The sequence below is a fragment of the Poecilia formosa genome, unplaced genomic scaffold (genome assembly GCF_000485575.1).
Source record: "Poecilia formosa unplaced genomic scaffold, Poecilia_formosa-5.1.2 Scaffold9, whole genome shotgun sequence".
NCBI classification, from domain to species: Eukaryota; Metazoa; Chordata; class Actinopteri; order Cyprinodontiformes; family Poeciliidae; genus Poecilia; species Poecilia formosa.
The window spans coordinates 1855854-1877338 of NW_006799948.1; the positions used below are offsets into that span (position 1 = coordinate 1855854).

At 39.7% G+C, this 21485-nt stretch overlaps 1 long non-coding RNA gene across 2 annotated transcripts in view; it reads right to left on the bottom strand.

Moving 5' to 3' along the window:
- The window catches only part of LOC103156035 (uncharacterized), a 214043-nt gene that overhangs the window by 188872 nt on the left and 3686 nt on the right, over window positions 1–21485 (bottom strand). The window lies entirely within an intron of this gene.

Consider the following 21485-nt stretch of genomic DNA (forward strand, 5'->3'; position numbering starts at 1 on the left):
AAGCTCCCAGGCCTCTGGTAGAGGACCCGAGCTCAGAGGATGAAAGAGACCACCCACGGAGGGTGAGAGGGGAATTTTTTTTTATATATATATAAAATAAAAATAAAATAAAAAATATTGTTAGTTGTGTTACAACGGACAGAAATAAAAACAAAGTTGAAACTGAATCTTCAATTCCTGTTGACATACAAGCCATCATTAACACTGCACCAAAGATTGTTTTTCCAAGAAGTTAAAGGCACAATTTAAAACTCCCACACCAGATTGCCTTAAATTTGTTTTCCATGTCCTTTTTTATTTTGATTGCAAGCCCTTATGCCAATAATGAATGTGCAGAGAGTGTTATTTAGTGTAATTGAGGCTGTTGCAAGAATGAACAAGTTGTTTCTGCAATGAGTTCTTCTGCTAGTGTTCATTTAATTAGCAATACTGTGAAAAATAAGCTCTGAAAACACAACTGACAACCAAGCATGCGTTCACACCAGCATGTGTTTCCATATGCCTGAATGTAGCTGTAACAAAAGGAAATATGAGGGATGTGCGAAAGGACACCTTAGTGTACAGAAGAGGAAATTACTCTCCCAACTACCAGTCTGTTTCTTGGGGTTTCCTGTGTTAGACTAGAAGGGAAGCTGGTCAGAATCAGTGGGAAGATTGATGAAGCTAAATATATCAGGGCAATCCTGAAACAAAGGCTGAAACAGACTTGTTCATCTGCCAGTAAGACAAGAACCCTAGATCAACAGCCAGTGGTATAATTAAAAGGTTTAGCCCAAAACACATTCATGAGCTCAAATGATTCTGTCATAGTACAGACCTGAATCCAGTTCAACATCTGCAATAGAAGCTAAAAACTGATCCCAAGTCATTAACGTCAATACATTATGATTCCAGAAGCTCTTTTAATTATAATCCAAAATGTTGATCAACTCTGATTATGGGTTATGAATATATTGCTCAAACATTTTTAAGTTACTGACATGTTTGACCCAAACAACTTGTGTTGGCGACCGTTTGGACCCTGCTAACAAGTACACGCCTGCATTAATACTTAACGAGATTCATCATTGCTTTCTTCTGCTAACAATCCCAACCTTAATTTTCTTTCTGTTGGGCGCTATACTCCACTAATGAAGTGGTAGTATTACCGTTCCTGCTAATAAGCACAGCAAACATGGTCCCCAAAAAAACTGGGCTGACAATTGCAGAAACTCTTACTGGACCATAGAGGGTTGGTACAGATGACAAACTTTCTGTCACTCAGTTGTGTGTACAGTAGAGAAGACTGGAAGTTATGAATTGTTAGACCTCAAACATAGGCGAGGTTGAGTTCAAACTCATGTTGTTTTTTAAACAAGACGTTTGAATGAGAGGAAAGGATGGGCAAAACTCTCAGTCTCTAGATGTGCAAAGCTGGCAGGAACAATCCAAATTAAAACTCAATTATGTTTGTGGTATTAATGTGTCTACTGTGGCAAGGCATCAAGGGTGCAAATTTCTCCGCAAGGTTTAGTCCTTTCAAATTAAGTTCTCCTCACCCATCTATTCATAAAGTATTCTTGGAATGGTGGTGGGGGATGAAATGTTCAGCTTGTCTTTTCTTGCCAACTGTGTGATGCAGAAGTTTTTAGCCGCTTGTAGATGAGCAGATTTTTTTTTTTTTTTTTGCAGAATAACATATTGCTCTGTGCCACAGTTTGGCATTTTCACTCAATAAACCTTTGCCCATGATCAGCATTTTAAAAAAGTAATCCTGTAGAGCGGTTTTCGGATCTCCCCAGCAGCTAATGGGCACATGTTGAGGGAATCAAATTAGTCTACCCTTCCACATGTCCACATCTCCACTGAAGTCTCTTCTCCATCAGCACGCTTGCTCTGTGCGAGCCAAAAAAGTCATTCCTGCCTATCGTGCTTTCTGTAGCGCTTCCCCCTCTTCCTCGGCACACGACGGAGCCGAGAGCCAAAAACCTGCCTCTCCCAGCCACCCACACTCCCCCTGCCTCTCTCCCCTTTCCCTCACCTCCCTTGCTAAACTCAAAAGTCTCCTAATTCTTGTTGCACTAATTGGGGCTGACAGACACAGCTAATTATGCGCAGATAATCTGCTGCATCTGACTAATTATAATTCCCATTAGCTGCCGATAATACTCATTAGATCAACTTTCCCAAGAAGAAATTGGAAATAATAGGTTGGGCTCGACGCTGCATCTTTTCGACAATCGTAGGTAGGCCACTTGGTGGAGGGGGAATCGCGGGGGAAAAGGGGCTGTTTGATGTAGGGGAGGCAGCCTGCTTGTTGTCGTTGGCCGCTGTGGAAATAGATACGCCATCTGATCCAAATGAAATCTGATATGTCTCGACTGCAGCAGCAGGAGTAAAGAGAGACAGCCGAGGGGGGATTGGATTTCATCATGTGGGTCTGCGTTCGGTCAGACGGTACTATGTTCATAAAAATAAACAGCATATATTTATCTATATGTGTGGCCTCCGAGGCATTTGCTGTACGAGTTTCAGCAGTGCCCCACTCCTTCTGCTTGACTGCCGACGCTAGTGAAAAAAGCAGTTTAAAAAGCCGTTACTCCAACTTGCGCTTACCTAGCGGGGGAGTTTATTAGCCAATTCATGCGGTATTATCACGGTAAAGCACCAATCACACACTTCTTTTTTGGCCATTTACCTTTGGTCCAATTCAGCCACCACTGCGAAATCTAATCCCATATGTTCTTCATGGCAAAGTGGCAGCTTTTAGCTCAGTAAAAATATCAGGTAGCAGGTGCTTAGATGTGCTTTCGTATCCTGCAGAAAAGGTTATTATTTAGCTATGGTTAGAAGTTTATTGTCATGGTCCTGATTTTGAAAAATGATGTTCTTTTGAGCCACAATTATGTCCAACTAAATGCAACAGAAACAATAATTAAGAACATTCAGTTTGAAGAAAAGCAACTGAAGAGGGCCCGTCTTATTTATCAACACAGTGTCCTGAAAGGTCCTGAAACCCTCAAATAAGACATCGATCGTATTGAGGCCCGACAAAAAGAGAATAAAAGTTGGACTTAACCGCAAAGTACCTCGCTTACTAGCACCTAACAATGTCTTCAACATCGCACATCTTTTCTTCCACAACATTCGACAACACTGACATTCAGCATTTGTGGGTTTCCGTGACAACCCATCAAATCACCCATAGGGAAGAGGACTGATGGCACTTTTGGGACTTCTAATGAAAAGAGTGATTCAAACAATATTAGGCTCTATGCGCCATACTCTGTGCTTTATTGTATTGTGTGATTAGGCAATAAAAGAGCTCTGTATCTCTCTCTCCACTTGTATGCATTCATCTTTATATTTTAGCCCCACAAGGCCAACTGTAATACCCAACATGTGGGTGTAAGTGTTTGGAGCCCATGTGCCGGTTCACCTCAGACTAAATTAGATCTGCTTAAGCTGAAGGTTCCCAGCACTGTAACAAAAAAAAAAAAAAAATAGATTTAACCTGTTGGGTAGGGTTCACCAAACCTAGTGTCAAGATTGTAACCCAGTTTTAGTAAAATGGTTCCGCATTTTACTTTCAGGAATTACAAAAAAAGACTTGACCTTGGATTCAAATTTTACTGGGAAAATATAACATCTATCTGACAAGTTCTGGATAGATACAAACTTTATTCTCCATGTGTGAGGTCTCCTGCACATGCAGAATGCACATCAGCCCTTTTGTGACTAAAACTGTCTTTTTGTGATTTGGAACATTGTGAAAGAACAGACATAATTCTTTATTTGAAAATATGCGCCAAAAAAAAGAAAAAAAAGAAAAATAAAGGCATGCTACACTCTGCCTCCATGAAATGCTTCTAACAAGATAATACGGGCTGTTATCCCTGCATCCAGTGAGCCATTTTGTGAAATAGGCCTCTTTTTGTCCTAATAAAAGGGAATGTCTGGGGAAAAGTGGAAATCTGGTTGGCATACACACTTAACAATAGAAATAAACTAATATCCCATAGCTTAAGTGGTATACGAGTATGAAATAATTTAAGGGAATAAAATTGAAGAGAGAAAGCACACATTGGCATCAGATGGATATAGGATTTGGTTATGAACTCAAAGGAGTAAATTTTGTTCTTAATCTGCATTTTAGAACCAGAATTAAACTAAACCTGTTGGTCTTGGGTTTGAATCCCCACTGGAGTCTTTCAACCCGGTGCACATGAAGGCTCTCTGGTTACTGTGGTTTCCTTACACAATCCAAAACCTACATGTTGGGTGAAGTTCATAATCAGTATAAAATACAATATGGAATAACATCTGTCTATATTCAATTTATGACTAGTTCTTTGGTCACAGTGTGAATGCTGAGCATAACACTATATTAACTATGTAATGTGTAATATTGTTAGCTTAAGTAGGTCTGAATCACATTTTCAGTTTTATATTTCAGGTTAGAAGTTATTCTATTCAACCATATTTGGTAAGATAAATGTTGGACATTAGTCACTTTATCCATTTTGTTCCAGAAACTTTAACCAGTATTCTGGGTCAAATCAATAAACCAAGGCCAAATCAATCCACGTTTGGGTTATTTTGGGAACCCAGTGCCGAGCCAAATTTGTTTGTTTGCAATTTAGACAATAAAGACAAGGCATTCGTTTGACATCAGCCAGAAATTAAAACGAGCAACATATGTTGGGCCAATCAAGACCAAAATAGTCGACATGTTCAAACACGTTCTAGCTAAAGAAAACAGAAGTTTAGAATCAAAGAAAAAAAAAAGCTGCATTACTGTAAGTATTTGAAACCCAAACAAAACAAAAATTCACAACAATATCAATGTGATTACAAGACCACAGTCTAGATAAACAGAGGCTTTATGTAGTTTTGCATTTGATATTAGCTTCAGGCAGAGAGAGTTTCTCCAACCCAAAAAACCCCCCAAAAAACAAAAACAGTAATCAACTCCACTGAAGTGAAACAGATGAGAGTGCCTCCTTGAAAAGTTTTTCTTTGATATAAAACCAAAGAAAAAAAAAAACAAAACACTTTTCCCGTTGTCTGCATCAAACTTGTTTTGATTCTGAATCTTCAGTAACTGTGAATGGGGTACTTTGTTCTACAATCTTGAAGGTTTACTGTGGCTGCAGCAGGAAAATAGCTTACAAAGACAATCTGAAGTGTTGATAAAGACAAATTTGAGTGCATTTGCAGAAAATGTGCAATAGTAGTGCTGATGGAAAAACTAAAAAGGTAACATTTGGTCAGAAATTCAGCTCTCTCTTCCTCTGTATGCAGCATTTCCATTCTCATAATTGTCCCATTAGCGGCCTTTAACAACGGTTTCTCTCACCGAGTCTGCAGTAAAAGGCTCTACAGTAGCACTTTGTGCAGCTGTCATTTTTTATGTAGGACGGGGTTTAGCACCGGTAGCGGCACTGGAGGCGGAGCCAGTGGTTTAATACGTTAGAAAATCTTGGTGTGACTCATTTTTAGTGATTACCATTGTTTCTGCCCAGCAATCGTCCGTCGCCATCACCCCATCTGCACCGTTTCCTGATGAGAGGAGCAGTAACCACCTCAAGAGGTGCTTAGTACTTCCAATAATGAGACAGAGGAAGTTTCCTGAGAAGAAAATAGGAGCCGAGTGGGTGGACAGGTTCAAACCATCAAAACCATAAGTACACCCCTGGCCCATTTGTCTTCTTCAATAGTCAATATTGGGTTAAAAGATAAGACTGAAAAATTTGACTTCATCCTCTTTCTGCTCAGCTTGAACTCCTCTGCCTCCTCTTCTCTCCACATTTCTGCCTCATCATCAAGCAAAATGAGTCGCGCACTGTCTCAGCAGTGTGTTCTTTCTCTTCTTTCACTTTTCCAATCGGTTCCCCATTCTCATCAGCTCTGGATTCTGGCCGAACGCTGGACTATTTCCATAACAGGAAACAACACTTGTAAATTTTCTAAAGGAAGCTCAGCTGTCTAAAATGAGCTTCCAGAGAGAGACAGGGGGAAAAAGGGGCTATAGAGTCCTATTTGCATGAGCAGACAGAAGGTTAATAACACAAGCCCCACTGTGAAAAGGGAGAAGAAAAAAGGAAGAACGGAGTTAGTAGGAGGGATGGAAAGTGCTGATCCTCCACTTCTGGCTCATGAGAATCCATCTAAGACACAAGGGAGGAGCGTGGAAGTAATTAGAGTCCCGTATATGTGATGGGTTTCATGTACGGCACCACCTCCTTTTTTTCCCCACTGCGGCACCTCATTTTCCCCAAATACTTGTTGAGACAAGGCGCTAACAAAAGCAGGAGCTGCAAGTCTGAGAAGGGATCATTTTTAACCATCTGCTGCTGCAGCAGACAAACCAGGGTTGGTAAGACTCTTAAATCTCACCTAGCTAATAAAAAGCCAGGGGATATCTGATTTAATTTACTGTGTAGGTCAGTTTCTCTAACACATTATTGGGGCGTAAAGGTTCCCCAAGGTGTGACATTCCGACCTTTTATTTTCCCCTTAGGTCATGCACAGTGTAACCTCAATAATTCTAGTCTCCAGTGGGCAAAAAGTTTCTTCAGACTAAGTCGAATACCTTGGAACGATAAATATACAGAACTCTGGCAGCATTAAGGCACAGAATGTTCTTCCTTCTAGCTGACAAATTTGAACAGTTGAATCATCTTGTTTGATCAGCTGAAGCTTTAATTACACATTTAAAGGAATGTGATGCTTCAGTTAATGTGAATTTGACTTGAATCGTCTTTGAATATCGATGCCAGGTCATTTCCATGTCTATTTTGATGGTTTAAAAAGTTAGAGGAGTTTTGCCTGTTTCTGTGAAGAAAACCTTGCTCCCACTTTATAGGGATAGATGACATGAGCTCTGCACGTCCGCCACAGACATGGAGTCATTGACTGATTAGTTCTTGTCCCTGACATGATGAAGACATTACGGGTAAAGAGAAATTCTTCCACTTGTCAAGCTAAAAACATGTCAGTCTGAACATGCAGACTGGTCAGTTCATTTTATGTTTGTTGGGAAAATCTGTTTCTTTGTGCTGGTCTTGTCTGCTTCATGCCTAAAAGGAGAAGCTCTTTTGCTTCACATTCTGATGCCGTCCCAGACCTCTGGAGCAGCTGAGCAATGAAGTGGTGGTGGAAAATCACTGTGGCAGTGCTGTACTTAGATGGGCTCTTGTCCTTGCCCCGGGGATTGACATACAAAAAGGTGGGATATGTGGTATCTATATACCGATTTAGAGGGAAGGTGAACTCACAGAGCAACGAGCTTCCAGAGAAGAAAGGTCTTTGTGGAGAATGGGGAGACTTTAACAGAGTGCTTGGCCAACATTATTACAGAAATGTCTGCAGAGGTGAGGGTGTTTAAATGGCAGAGCCTCTTAAGAGTCTCCTTTTTCAATGGGTTTCTGCCAAACTTGATATTCCAGTAACCCATGTCCTGAGCTTGTCTTCAGCAAATTGTTTGTAGACTGACCCTTATCCCTTCAACCTCTTCAGCTCTCATTAGTCTATTTAAAAAAAAAAGACAACCTCTGGAGATGATGCAGCACATGATCACTCAACTTCTTTGGTCTGTTCTCGTTGAAACCCGTCTCATAAAATATGGTCTCGGTCACAGTGCCGCAGCTCAGTTTCAGGGTGTTGATATTCTTATAGCCTATGCCATTTTTATTAATTATTTTTCTTCTGATTCTCAGGGAGTGCTATGTTGAGCTTCAAAAGACTGGCCTGAAGAGTGTGAGAGCCCACTTACGTATCACATGACGCCAGGGAAGAAAAAAGGCTAATTGAGTAAAATTTACAAATTTTAAACTTATGGCTGTTCTCATTATTGTTGCCAATGGGTTAGACGTTGATGGTTGTGTGTTGACACAAGCAGAACACCGACTACACTGCTTAAAAGCCATATCTTCAGTGCAGTCCCATGAAAAGATATGATAAAATATTTACAAAAATGTGTAAGGGGTGTACTTGCTCTTGTAGGTCTAATCTCTACCATTGTGGTTGAAGAGTGCACTTCAGCAGTCACCAGAGGGAAATGATCAACAGGCAAACGGCTGGATCCCTGTTTGCTCTGGCATAATGAAGCTATTCTATTTTAAGACCATCTGTGGGTTGTTTTTTTGAGGACTTGTGCAGACTGCTTTTCTGCATCCTCAGATTGTACAAGCATAGATATGAGCACACTGGGAATAAGGCAGCGATATTTCATAAAAGTCTAATTCAAAGTTTTTGTTTTGATTTTTTTTTTTTCGTTTTGGTGTGCGCGACCATGGACGGCCATTGTAAGAGAATTTAAAATGAATTATGGAAACAAAGAAGAAGGGGGAAAAAATAGTTGCACAAAGCCACACAAACGCTTTATAAATAGCAGAGATCCATGGCAACCTGAGATTTGTTGTTTGCCGCCACACGCTGCTGAGAGCGAGACAAGAGTGCGGACTTAAATAACACCAGGAGATTGGTTTGCGAGAGAGGCAAAGTCAAAACAAATTACGCCTTTTCTATCACCATGGGCCTGCTGGTAAAGGATCTGAAATAGCTTTGTGCCTGGGGACATTTTTACCACTGAAAGAATATGGCGGCAATATCCTCGGAGGACCTTAAAAAGAAAAGAAAAAACAAAAGAATGAGGGACGGAGGAGAGGATGGGGAATGAAAGGGTTTAGTTTTACTTCAGATCACAGGTGGTGACTTGATCCCCTTAACTAACCTCTTTTTTTCCCACTTTATCCTCCTCCCCCCTTTTGCCTGCCCCTTCCCATTTCACGTGAACGTCTGGGAAAAATGAGAAATACCTCCCGGGCCAACGTGCCTTCTTCTCTTTTGTTGTTTTCTAAAAGCAGGGCCCAAAAGGAGGCTTGAATTACGACATTGTCCAAACATAATGAAAATGGAATCCTCTCTTGGGTCAGCCCTGACGGTTTTATCCAATTTCCATCAGCTCCTGCTTGTTGATTTAACTTGTTTTTCAGGTAAACAAAAGAGAAAGATGTTTGGGTCTAGTTTTTTATTTTTTTGCTCTTCTCTATTTAATCTGACCTTCAGCATACCTCTATCTAGTTGGCTCTCTGATGCAAATAATCACTTGAAAACCACACTCTTTGTACCCAATCGCTTCATTTTCCCTTTGCAACATAAAAGCTGTTACATCAGATATTTATCAGGGTTTTAATTGATTTTTGTTTTGCAAGATAAAGTAATTCAGTGTGAGTGTTTCACTCTGGCCCTTGTGTTGTTCATTAATTTGTACCTAGTGGGCGATGCATCAAGTTGTTGCACTTCAGACCTTTTTACCTCTGGTATCTTGAGGAGGAGTACATATGGCCACTTTGGTAGCTGGCATTTGATGTCTGTGCTAAAGGGTTGGAAGTCAGCCAGGCATTGTCAAACAGTAGATGGATGGAAGCTCAAAGGACTCGCCCTGAGCCAGGGCAGCCTCAGCATCAAGGATGAGAGGGACAAAATGAAACTCTGATAAAGCACTTGCAGCGAATAAAAGAAAAATAAAACACCTTTGTTTGGTATGAAAATACTTTGGGGGTATATTTATGATAATATTTGCAAATGCCAAATCTGGGCAAACTTTGGCTTTAATTACAATTCTGAAACTAGATGGAAAGGTAGAGCTGCTCCTAAAATAGCTGTACTTTGCAAATGGCATCTCTCATTCCTGGCACTGGCATTCATTCGACAAACTCCACAGCAAATTTGTCAAAACCTGGCATCTCCAAAGGGTCGGAAAAAAATAGTAGTAGTAAAAGTATTTGATGATGGTGAAATTCTAATATTAACCTATGATAAAACAGGATATTGAGGAGGAAGTGCACCACCAATGATCTTCATAAAGCAGGAAAAGTAAAACACTTTCAGAGCATCTACGCATCACTTCCTACTGCTACTTCCTTTGTAACTAATCAAATGCCTTTCTGTAAATACCAGCCAAATACAATGATTAGTGTTTGAATAAAATGGTATTCATACTTGATACTTGAATAGCGCTTTATAAAGTCCAGATGACCCTAAACGCTTCACACAACATTCAATTTTTCACCCATTCACGCATACATTCACACCCTGATGGTGGCAAGCTACAGGATGCCACAGCTGCCCTGGGGTAATTAGAGGTGGGTGGAGTGGCTTGCCCAATGACAGAACACTGAATAGCACTGCAATGTTTTAGAACAAACTAATCTGGATTTTTACCAAAGATATAAAGATAAAGTGGCCTCCTACAAGTAAAACATTTGATCGTTTTGTTTTAACCGCCATTTAAAAATGTTGAAATCATGAAAAATAAAGATTTGTATGAGCTATTTGTTCAGTCTAATGCTATTTAGCTAGCACAACAATCTCTCCCCCATTAGCTGTGACTACTTAAGACTCGTCTAAACGGTTGGACTTTCCACCCAGTTGGAACAAATCCATTGAATACTGGATGTTTTACCGCTTTCCCAGGTCTAATAGTCTAAACCCACCTGATGATTTACAGCGAGTTGGATCTATACAGTTGGTGATTTTAGCCCGTGTAGCCCAACATATTAAAATTCCCTTAATTTCCAAAAATGCAAACAGTCCCTTTCTAGACCACGAAGAGTCACAAATGATTGAAACAACAAGCATTTCAAAATGTAATGGAGAAAATTTTAAGAACCAGCCATTGCTGGCTTCACGAGGCATACAAATCAAAAATCAATAACATAAACAAAGCAGCAATTGTTCAGGTCTCCTAATCTCCCCACAATATAAACAGACAACTAAAGTCTATTGGGAACCTGTTTTTCTTCTCACCTCTTTTTTGCATAAGTATGAAACAGAAGGGGAAGGAGGAAAACAACAATGCTTAGGCTCGGAGATAACTGAGACATAATTTGTTGAAATTGGATGATACAGCTCAATAACAGGAATGCAACTGTAATACGAGAAAGCTCTCATTGTATTTCCCCATATTTAATCACTGCTGACATGTGTGGTGTTACAATGTGCTAACTACTGTGCTAAATCTCATGCTGTTGTTTGTGAGAAGCGGTGATAAGGGAGGGAGGGGAACACATTTTCCGTTCCTCTGGCTGCTATAAAGGACCCCTGGTAAATGGCTTTTTTTTAAACCCATGGCGGTTACAAAATTACAAACTGAACAATAAAAATGTCTCCGTCTGAAATGTCTTTCTGGGGGATTTTCCATGTTTCACAATGTGACAGGGCAAATGTGTTCATTGGATCGGGTATAAATGCCGACTGCCAACAGTTTGCAACGGCCGTGTTAGAAATAAAAATGATAACTAAAAACCAAGTATTGGATGTTGGAAATAAGAGGCATTGTGTCGCTGCTTTTAGCTGCTATTTGAGCTGGCAGACTTTTCTACGCTGCTTATTCACCTTGTGGTTGTTATTCTCAAATCAGCAGAAGCCACTTTTGCGCCAGCAGACTTTCTGACATCTGGCTGTTGACATTACAGCGGTGAACCTTTTAGCAAACATTCTTCCAGTTTCAAATACGTTAAGATTTTTTACCCTGTCACTCACAACCTTAATATAATATTTTTATTTTATTTTATGTGTGTATGTATCTCTCTCTCTCTATATATATATATATATGTATATATATATATACATATATATATAGAGAGAGAGATACATACACACACACACACACACATATATATATATACATATGCGAGGTATAAAGAAAAATTGTTCAAGAAATATTGTAGAAGTCAAACCTGAAAGAGTTAAACTCCTTTTTGTCAAACTTCTTGAGCAGGTAACAACGGTCTGGCCATTCTGTTCTCAACAACAACAACATAAATATAGTAAAATTAAGCTTATAAGTCACGACATCATCTGGGTTTTAACATATTAACATAAAACGTACAGTAATCTTATGGTAAGTAAATGTCATCCAGCGATCAAACTTTCTGTGCTCTGGTATCTATTGGTAAATTTGTAATGGCTGCCCTCCAACATGGGAAATTCAGATGCACATTTTGATATTTTAAACCAGAGGAGTGCAAGGTCCAAGGCTAAACTTTTCAAGCTGCTTGTACATTTTAATTTGCATTCAAACTCTATATCCTACTATTTTTTAAAAATGTTTTCCAGAACAAAATCTCTCTCCATGCGACGCCGAATGCAACCCAAAATCAAACCACCGTCAATCCAACTCTATGCCTGAAGATGGCTACTGTACATTTCAAAAATTCTGGTTTCATCATTTGATTAAACTATGTGATAAATGTGCAAATCCAATCTGCTTTGACCCATGTGCAGATTTTGAAGTCTCCTTATCAGATCACATTTGTGTTGCTGGCTCCAAACAATAAAACAGGACACCATTTCCCATAAAAAAAAAAGGTTTTATGTGTCTTTCAACTCAATAATAAAGTTTTGCTTTCAAGTTGTACTGATCATCAGGTGCTACCTTAAAACCTCCAACCATCAACTTATAGGCTTCTTGTGTTGACCTCTGCAGCAATTATTTTTATTTTGGTGGTACGGGACAACTGTTTGGAGATGATCCTCCTTGCTAATTGTTGGGAAAATGTGCTGTTCATTTAGCTCTACAGTTTGCATTACATGACCTTTAGCAGCAATAACACACTCTTCTCCCTAGCAAGCTCATTAAGACTGAGACCTTGATTAAAGCTTTATGAGTTATAAGAATCTCTTGATGTGCCTAAGCATTCGGATGGTGGGCCTTCCCTTTTGTTTCCTCGTTTGGCTAAAAGAAAAAAAAAGCTTTTCGAATAAATATACTTGTCTTCCGCTTTCTTTGCCAAGAGTATTTGTTTTTTGGCGCCTGGTAATGTACGATCTCGTTCTCATTTCGTTTTTTTAATTCGAATCGTGACCCATCTGAGTGAATCAAATGTTAGCTGATGTATTTTTTTTTTACCCCCACAGTTTTTGGACAACTCTACCATCTCTCAACATTCCCTCTGGCAACAACAGATGCACCCCACGGAGCACAAGTACTTGAGGTTGTGAATCACAGTTTCAGAATTAGAATCTTTTTGTGTATCTAACACACATAACGGAGCAGATAGATTGCAATTATGTGCTTCAGAAAGAATTTATTCCATTGTTGTGCAAATTACTGTGTCTTGCATAAGTATTCAGACTTGTTCACATTTTGCTACGTTACCGTCACAAACGTCTGTTTATTTCGGAGGCGTTTTTTTGGTGATGAACTAGCACAAATAATTTACTATAAATAAAAGGAGACGAAGGATGCACCATTTTTAAATAAATATCTAAAATGTGACAGCTGTACATTATCTGCACACACAAATTTAGATATTCTTTACTAAATTGTTCAGGCTTAGTCAGATTATATAGATTCTCAACTAGTTTTAGGTCCGGGCTTTGACTGGGCCGTTCCAACACACAAACACAGTCAAATCCAGATATTCACATACAGAAATACTAGTGGAAAATTATTTCCACTTGCTTAATACCAGAAAACTTCACGACAACATTTTAAGAGGTTTTTTTTATAATTTTCTTCAAATTTGGAAGTTTACATACATTTGGCCATTATCAGGAACAATTGTCTTTTATACTGAATGACTTCAGTTTTGGGTTTCAATCAACAATCCACTAATAGTAGATTAACTGTATTTGAGTTAATTTGATGCATTATATGCTGCATCAAATTAGTCTGGTTCATGCCTGGGAACACTTTGCAGATGGTTGAAGGTGCCGCCTTCATCTGTTCAAACAATTACATGCAAATACAGACATGACAGGAATGTCCAACTCTGGAACGAGATGGGTTCTGTAATTTGGTCCAAAATGTGCAGATTGAACAAAAGACATTGTGAAGATGCTGGCAAGACAGCGTTATGTCCCGTCTTTCTTATGACAGCTTTTCTTTGCTGCTGACTGATAAAAACATCTAAACCAAAAAAAAAGTCTCTTCTTTGATGCTTTAAAAAGTAATTAATTTATTCAACCACTAAAAACTTTATAAATTCTTCAACAAAACCACCTTAAAACAAAAGTTTAACTTATTTTTCTTGTATAAAGTGGCTGCAGTCGTTTAATCAATACTAACTATTTTTCATGCAAGCAATTCTTCTTAATGAGCAAAAAACATGCAAAACTGCTCCCCTTTTATCCTTACGTGATCAATATTTCCACTAACTGCTTTGCTTTGCCTAATTTGCACATTGGTCCTACTGACGGTATTTTTCAAAAGATATCCAGGACAGTTGCAATGTACAGCCCGCTTCTTGCAGGTTATGGTGTTAAGAGCCTTATTTTTAGGTTTCAATTCATTAAAGTGAGCCTCCAGGCAGGTGTGTAGTGCACACACACACACACACACGCACTCACTCAACAACACAGGACCTGTATGCAGATGAAATCATAGATGACATTAATAGGTAAACACAGTGAAGTAAACAAACTCCATTAAAAACCTGACATGTTTCATTTAGCTGAGATGTTTTTGCCCCACTGGCTCAGCTGCAGGGATTGTTTAAAAGGGAGGGTGATGCTGCTGCTGAAGGTAAAGGTGGTTGAAAGAGCAGAAGGGAGGCTGGGGGTAGGGGGGTTGTTCTCTTAAGGGATACAATCAGAGAGCGGCACAGGTAATTATACGCCGCATGCTCGTAATGTGGGGGTCAGCCTGAGTCCATTCCCTTTGTTTTACAATCAATAGCCGCAACAGAGGCGCTAGCTGAGACGGAGAGAAAATGATGGAGGAGAAGGAACTTGAAAAAGTTCTTATATGTAGGACTTAAAAGTATATCCAGACACTTGGGAATGCACAAAAAAAACCAGCTGAATAGAAACATTTAGGAGGTCAGATGCATCAGATAAATCTCCAGTGGTAGCTACAGGTCCCTACATAAGTTATTCTCAGCTAATGTAGCAGTTTGGAGATAATACAATATTTAAGACAGAGTAAACTAGGTAAAAAACAAAAAAGTATTTGTTCAGTTGCTTTTAAGATAAATAGAGAATCGGCCAATCATATGGAGGCAACTTAAAGCATTCAGCCTTGCTGAAGCTCAAAATGAGCAGCAGAACAGAAAAAGCAGATGAGAGTGATTTTTAATGTGCCAGGATTGTTGGGCAGAGAATTTCAGAAATTACTGCTCCACCGGGATTTGATCCAGTGAAAAGAGAGAAAATATCCAGTGAGAAGAAGTTACTTTGACGTAAACGCCTCATTGATGTCAGAAGAAAATGACCAAGACTGGTTCAGAATGATGGGAAGTCAAGACAGGAGCAAATATCCACTTGTTACTATGCAGAATGCCCTCTCCAAAAACACAGTACATCAAACACTGAAGCAGAAGATCACAGAAAATTCAGGGTCCAATTCACACAGGCTTAAAACGGCTTTACAATAACAGATTGGTCCAATTATTCCTAGTAGTCTTGTCAGAATTTGGCCTTATGAGCATGAAAGCATAAATCCATCCCACCTTGCACTGAAGCTTGAGGCCGATGGTGATAGAGTAATGGGGGAAGTTTTCTTTCTAGTTGAGCATTGTTTGTGCATCTTTGGATGGATACAACAGAATAATCCGCAAAAGCTCAAATCATCTCAAACTGGTTTCCTAGACGTGACGGAGGGGTCACTGTACTTCAGTGACCTCAAGGGTCCCTCAATCTCAATCTAATAGAGCTTCTTCAGGATGAGGTGGAACAAGATATTTGCATCATGGATTTTGATATGGACCTAAATCTCTGAGGAATCAGCGACTTGGGAGACCAGAAACAATCATTTATGAAACTGGGTTCTGGAATGGATACATTTCAGAACATTTCACGTTTCCATGCGGCCATTTTTTGTTTTAAATGATAACATCAAAACAACATGTCTGTCTCTCTTTCCCGCACTCTCACAAACAAACATGGCGCCATTCTGTGTTTTTTTTTTGTGGTGTTGTCTTGCATTGCGCCACTGATTGGCCCGGCATATCTACTACATCATTTTCTGTGGCACCGCATTGTGACTTGTTGGCGCCCATTTTTTTGTTAAACGTTTAGAAAAATCTCTGTGAAGCATTTACGGGTTTGTTAAAAATAAAAGCTTGCAAAGACAGATTAAAAGCAACACATCATACTGTGTATGAATGAAAAACAGATGCCACTTCAAGGGTGCCTCCACATGAAACCGAGACAGAAAAGCATTGATTCCCTCTTAGCTGAAGTCGTAATCTGTCTTGGACCGTGTGCGATTCCTCAGCCTCACTGGAAGATAAAGATGAAGGGAAGGGGGGGAGAGAGGCTGGGGTGCTCCAGCGGTAATATCAGTCTTCAGCCAAATGGATATACATGAATGGCAGGCTTTTTACAAAAGATAAGTATGTTGTTGTCACAGATCTGTGGGAGACAAGAGGAGGATGAGGCCTTGTCGATTCGCCCACCACTTTGGGAGAGGAAAACGGCTAACTGGCGCAAAACGCAGCTTTCTACTGCTTGCTGATATCGCTTCTTTATGGAGATTTGAATCCTTAAACTGAAGTTCCCTGCATGACGTCTCCCCCCCACAAGCATATTGCTGACAATTACAGATGCGATTAGGCCTTGATGTGTGCAGGGTGGGCAGAATTTAGAGTGTTGCGTAACTAGGAGCTGGCCTTTCCAGCTCAACCTGAGTGGTGTTTGGCGTTTCTGACAAGTCATTGTTTTGTTTCATCTCGTCAGTGCTTTGAACTGCGAAGCGCCAGCAGGGGAAAGCGCGATTATTCAGCTAAACTCTGCAGAGGAAATTACAGCTCTGAGACAGCAGGTGCATGGAAAAAAAAATACTCCTCCCTCCCCATGCCTCAGGCATAAACAGGTGCATGGGCATGGAAGCACATATGCCAAAATGTGCATCTGTACGTACCAAAATAAATAAATATAGCATGCGTCACAAAAATAAAGTCACATTTTGTCATTCTGAATAAACGCTCAAATCCTTTTTCTCCTACAACCCCCGGAAAAAAACGAAAACAAAAACAAAACATAAAATACAAGCAGCACAATCACTCTGTGACACAGATCCGCACATGATCTCCCAAGAATGCAGCAAGCGAGCATGCAGGAGCTTTTCCAGACGAGGTAATTCTGTTTCTGTTTGTTTGACGGAGAGGGAGGGAAAAAAAATAGGAAAAAGATAGAGGTAGAGGAGGGTGGGGGTTTAAATCTAACATAGGAGGCCCGTGGCAGAGCCCCCAGGATCAAATTCAATTCTGGCAAGATACACATTAAGCCCCGTCAATCACAGGAGTGCCCTTGGAAAGCAGCAGAATGGTGATGAGAGCAGCAGGGGAGTCTCTTTTTGCATGAAAGCGGGGATGAACCTTCCTTAAATCTGGTTTGGCACATTCAAGAACCCGCATCATCGTGGGGGGTCCCCTGTACTCGACTCTGTCGCACATTTTTCAACTCGAGACCATTTATATTCACTAAACAGGTAACAATTTACATCCTCAGGCTGCACAGATGTCTGCAAAAGGCACCTCTCAGCCACAAAGACATTTACAAAATATGCCATGATATATACAACTATAATACCAAAGATAAAATACACTATTCATCTTCAAACTTCTTTAATTTAAAATATTCAGCTCTCATTTACGTTTTGCAGAGATGAGTTATTGTTTGTAAATGACATTTATGCTCTTTATGTTTTTATGTTCAGATGAAAAATAAGTATTCAGTGTAACTTTTTCACATTACAATTACTGGGATTTTACTAGATCCTGTTTTGAGTGGTGAATATTTTATAGGTTAACTGAAGTCAGTGAAGCAACTGGAGTGAATACAAGTAACCTCCTTGATGGATGGTAATTGTTAAAGGGATGACTTTTACTGAGAACTGAAAACACAATATATCCCATCGACTTCATGAAGATGACATTCAGCTTTACTGCTCCTCCAAAAATGTCCGTTTTCAAAAACAATTGAAGGCTTTCTCATTCAAAAAAGCCTCAACAGCTTTTAAAATATTTGCCTTTGTATTATTAGAATCATTTAATTACATATATTTTAAAGTAATTGTGTTTGTAATGAATTGTCTAACTGTAAATTGTATTATTTACCTACTTATGTTTCGAGTGTCTCCGCTGTTTTTCTCATTGAGAAAAGGTTTCGTCTTTGTACACCTCCCATGAAAGTTAAGAGTGTCCAGTCTCTCTATGAATGGACAAACATGTACTCTGATACAAACACTAATAAGAGCTAAACCAGTGACGACATCTGAGGGTTTTTGGAGACTTATTTTAACATCTTGCAATCTGCTTTGGAGTCACCTTGCTTGAATGTCCAGACCTTGGCTGGGAATGTCTCATTTATGGTCATATTCAATACAAATGAGCACATTTAATTCAGTAAATCAATTCACTGAGTGAAACACTTTACAGAGATAAATTACACATACACTGGCTGTTTAAGTCTTTGTGTTAATTATGATATTTTTCTACTTGCATTTAATGAAAACATGCCAGATTTGAATATTACACCAGAACAGTAAATATATATAGAAATGCAGCATTGATGAAAGGGATGTTTTATGTATGCTTAAAGGTCATCATTTTCATATTAATGAATTACAAATCTGGACCATATAGAGAGTTATTTCAAGTCATTTTGTGACCTCTTTCGATCCCTTCCTAGTCTCAAAACGCTGCTTTCTGAAGGCCTTAGACAACGTTTTGGATCTCACTGTGGAGTTTACTCTACTTCCACCAGTCTGGAGCGCAGCAAACTAAACATCTGAGGTATAAACAGGGCAAACCTCCAGAAAAATGCTGACTAGCAATGTTCACATGTGCACCTGATGTCATTTCTCTTTGTGTAATTTTAGCCATTTATGTGGGAATAAACGTGGAGGTGTTCGCATTTGTTCGTCGCCGAAAATGACCAGCTTCTTGCATTTAAAAAAAATAAATCTGATTTTGTGTTTTATATTGCTTGATTTGATCACTGTAAACCCATGGTTGTAGCGTGGCAAAAAAAATAACAAAAAAAGGGCTGCGAAAACTTCTCAAAGGCACAACCCGTGGCCCCGATCTTTCATCCCCACTGTGTACAACCAGTATGCGCCGTGCTCAGCTAAATAAATGCATATGCTTAATCTCTCTTCACTTTCAGCAGACAGGAAAATTACATGCTGTTCCACTCGCAGCTTGACTTCATTGCGGCTGCAGTGGAAGCGACAGTTAGCCTATTTACTTTTATTCTGGACTTGTGCTAATTATCTTAACTACACAAGTAATTATCTTCCACATCAAAGGGCTTCGCTCCGAGCCCTGCTGATCCCCTCCCTCCGTCTCTCACTCCCAAACAACCGGCCTGCCTGGCCCCCCGACACACGCCGTCGCCATCATCACATTTCCCGAGCCAGCTGAATCATGATATTAGTGGATAATTAGCCGATCGCCTGACTGGGTTTGATTGGGGAGGGGAGGAGGCAACATGTGATGAAGCGAACCGTCTGGCAACGGAGCTGCCAAATTTTGAGAGATCACGGAACCGAGACTGAAGAGAGATCTCGCATGTTTTTACCTGCACGGATTATTGGGAAATAAATGACATCTGCAGGGATTGTTGTTTGTTTTTCGCTATTTGGCCGTAGCTGTGTAGATCAATGAGTTTGTTTTTTTTTAACTGAAGCCTTAAAGGAATGAATGTATGGTACAAAAAAAGAGAAAGAAATGGGAATGTAGAGCTCATATTTGTGTGCGTTTGATTTTTACTCACATTATCTGCCTTGTCTGTCAATACCTCTGGGCTACAGACAATAATCAGGTCATCTGGCGCCAGGCACAGATCCTTCATTAACAGTATAACTGTAATCTCTGCAGAAAACATGCGACTGCTGGGGGAAAATTTAAATGAAGAGTATTTAAATTCCTTTGAAGTTGTTTGTTTTGCTCACCTTGGAAACACGCTATTTCTACTTCTCTTCTGCGGTGCGGAGTAAACGCACCCCATAAATATTTATCCACCTTGAGCCCGTGCTATTCCGGCCCGGTGTTTTCGACATGGCCACTGGAGATTGGGCCTATCAGGACCCGCCGACGAGAGAGGGGAGAAAGAAGAGAGGAAGAACAAAACAAAAAGAAGGGAAAAAAAAGAGCAAAAGAAGAAAGCTTGAAGGAGAGAAGTGGTGCTGGAGAATATTTTTGTGCAGGTCCCAAAATGGAAAGTGGAGGGTTTGTGAAATGTTTAATGCAGAAGAATGGTTGCACGGTTCAGAGTCTGTTTCCTTTACAAGTCACCTCACACGCTCATGAAACTTCACTCATACAAGTCTAGGCGCTGCATTTCTTTGTGTGTGTGTGTGTGTGTGTGTGTGTGTGTCTGTGTGAGTTTTGGTGCTCAGAGGAAGCTCTTTGAAGCTTCAGACTCCAAGGGAAAAAGACCTGGTGATTCAGTCCAAATAAACCTTCCAAATGTATGAACACCTCCATAAAATTTTCAAATTTTTCTTTGATTTTTGGCATTTTATGTACTAGAGCATCACAAAGTAGTGTGCAGTTGTGAAGTGGGAGGAACAATCAGACGTTGCTGTTAAACATTCATGCAAAAAAATCTATATAAAGGTTGAAAACTATCTCTGACCTTCCACCTAAAACATGGTGTTGGCAGCATTGTGCTGTGGGAGTTGCCATTTTTAATCTCCATTTCTTTGTCATTAGCTTCCAGACATTTTTTGCAAATTTTCCAACAGACTCGTATTAATTTTAAGGAAATATTTTCTGCCCCTAAAATCACATCCACATTCAATTGTATTCACTGTAATTAAAATGTTGTTTGTTAGAAAATGAGGAATCTCTTCACTCACTGTCCTGAGGTTTTATTTCACACTTAACCTTTTAACATTTTATAATATTTCGACCTCAAACTCCAGTGTATTTGTTTTTATGTTAGACCTACACAAACTGGTGCACAAAGTGGAAGAATGGTTTGGGAAATGTTTTCACAAATTCAAAGTTGGGAACAAAACAAAGATAAAAAGTGTGCACATTTAAATAAAACCCACTTCAACCAAATCTCTCTCTCTACCACAAAACTGTCAGTAGCATGATGCTGTTCAGAAGCTTTTCTTTGGTGGGAAAAACTAAGTTGCTCAGAGATGATGGGGAAACTGGGTGAAGCTAAATGCAGGGTTGATCTTCCAGAAACAAAATCCCAAACATAAAGCAAAAAACTACTTTTCTCAAACCAACCTGACTGAGCTTGAGGCTATTTTGCAAAAAAAGAACAAGTACCGCATTTTCCACACTATAAGGCGAACCTAAAAACCTTCAATTTCCTCAAAAGCCGACAGTGCGCCTTATAATCCGGTGCGCCGGACCAATATTGAGCCACAACAGGTCTAGCAACTACGGCAAGCTGCCGCTGACTTCATTTTCGACCGTAGAAGAAGCAGCGGGCGGAGAGTTGTCTGAACACTGGTTTGTTAATAAAGTTTGACTGACCTATCTACCTACCGAACATCTATAATCAGGTCGTCTGCAGGTCATTTAGCA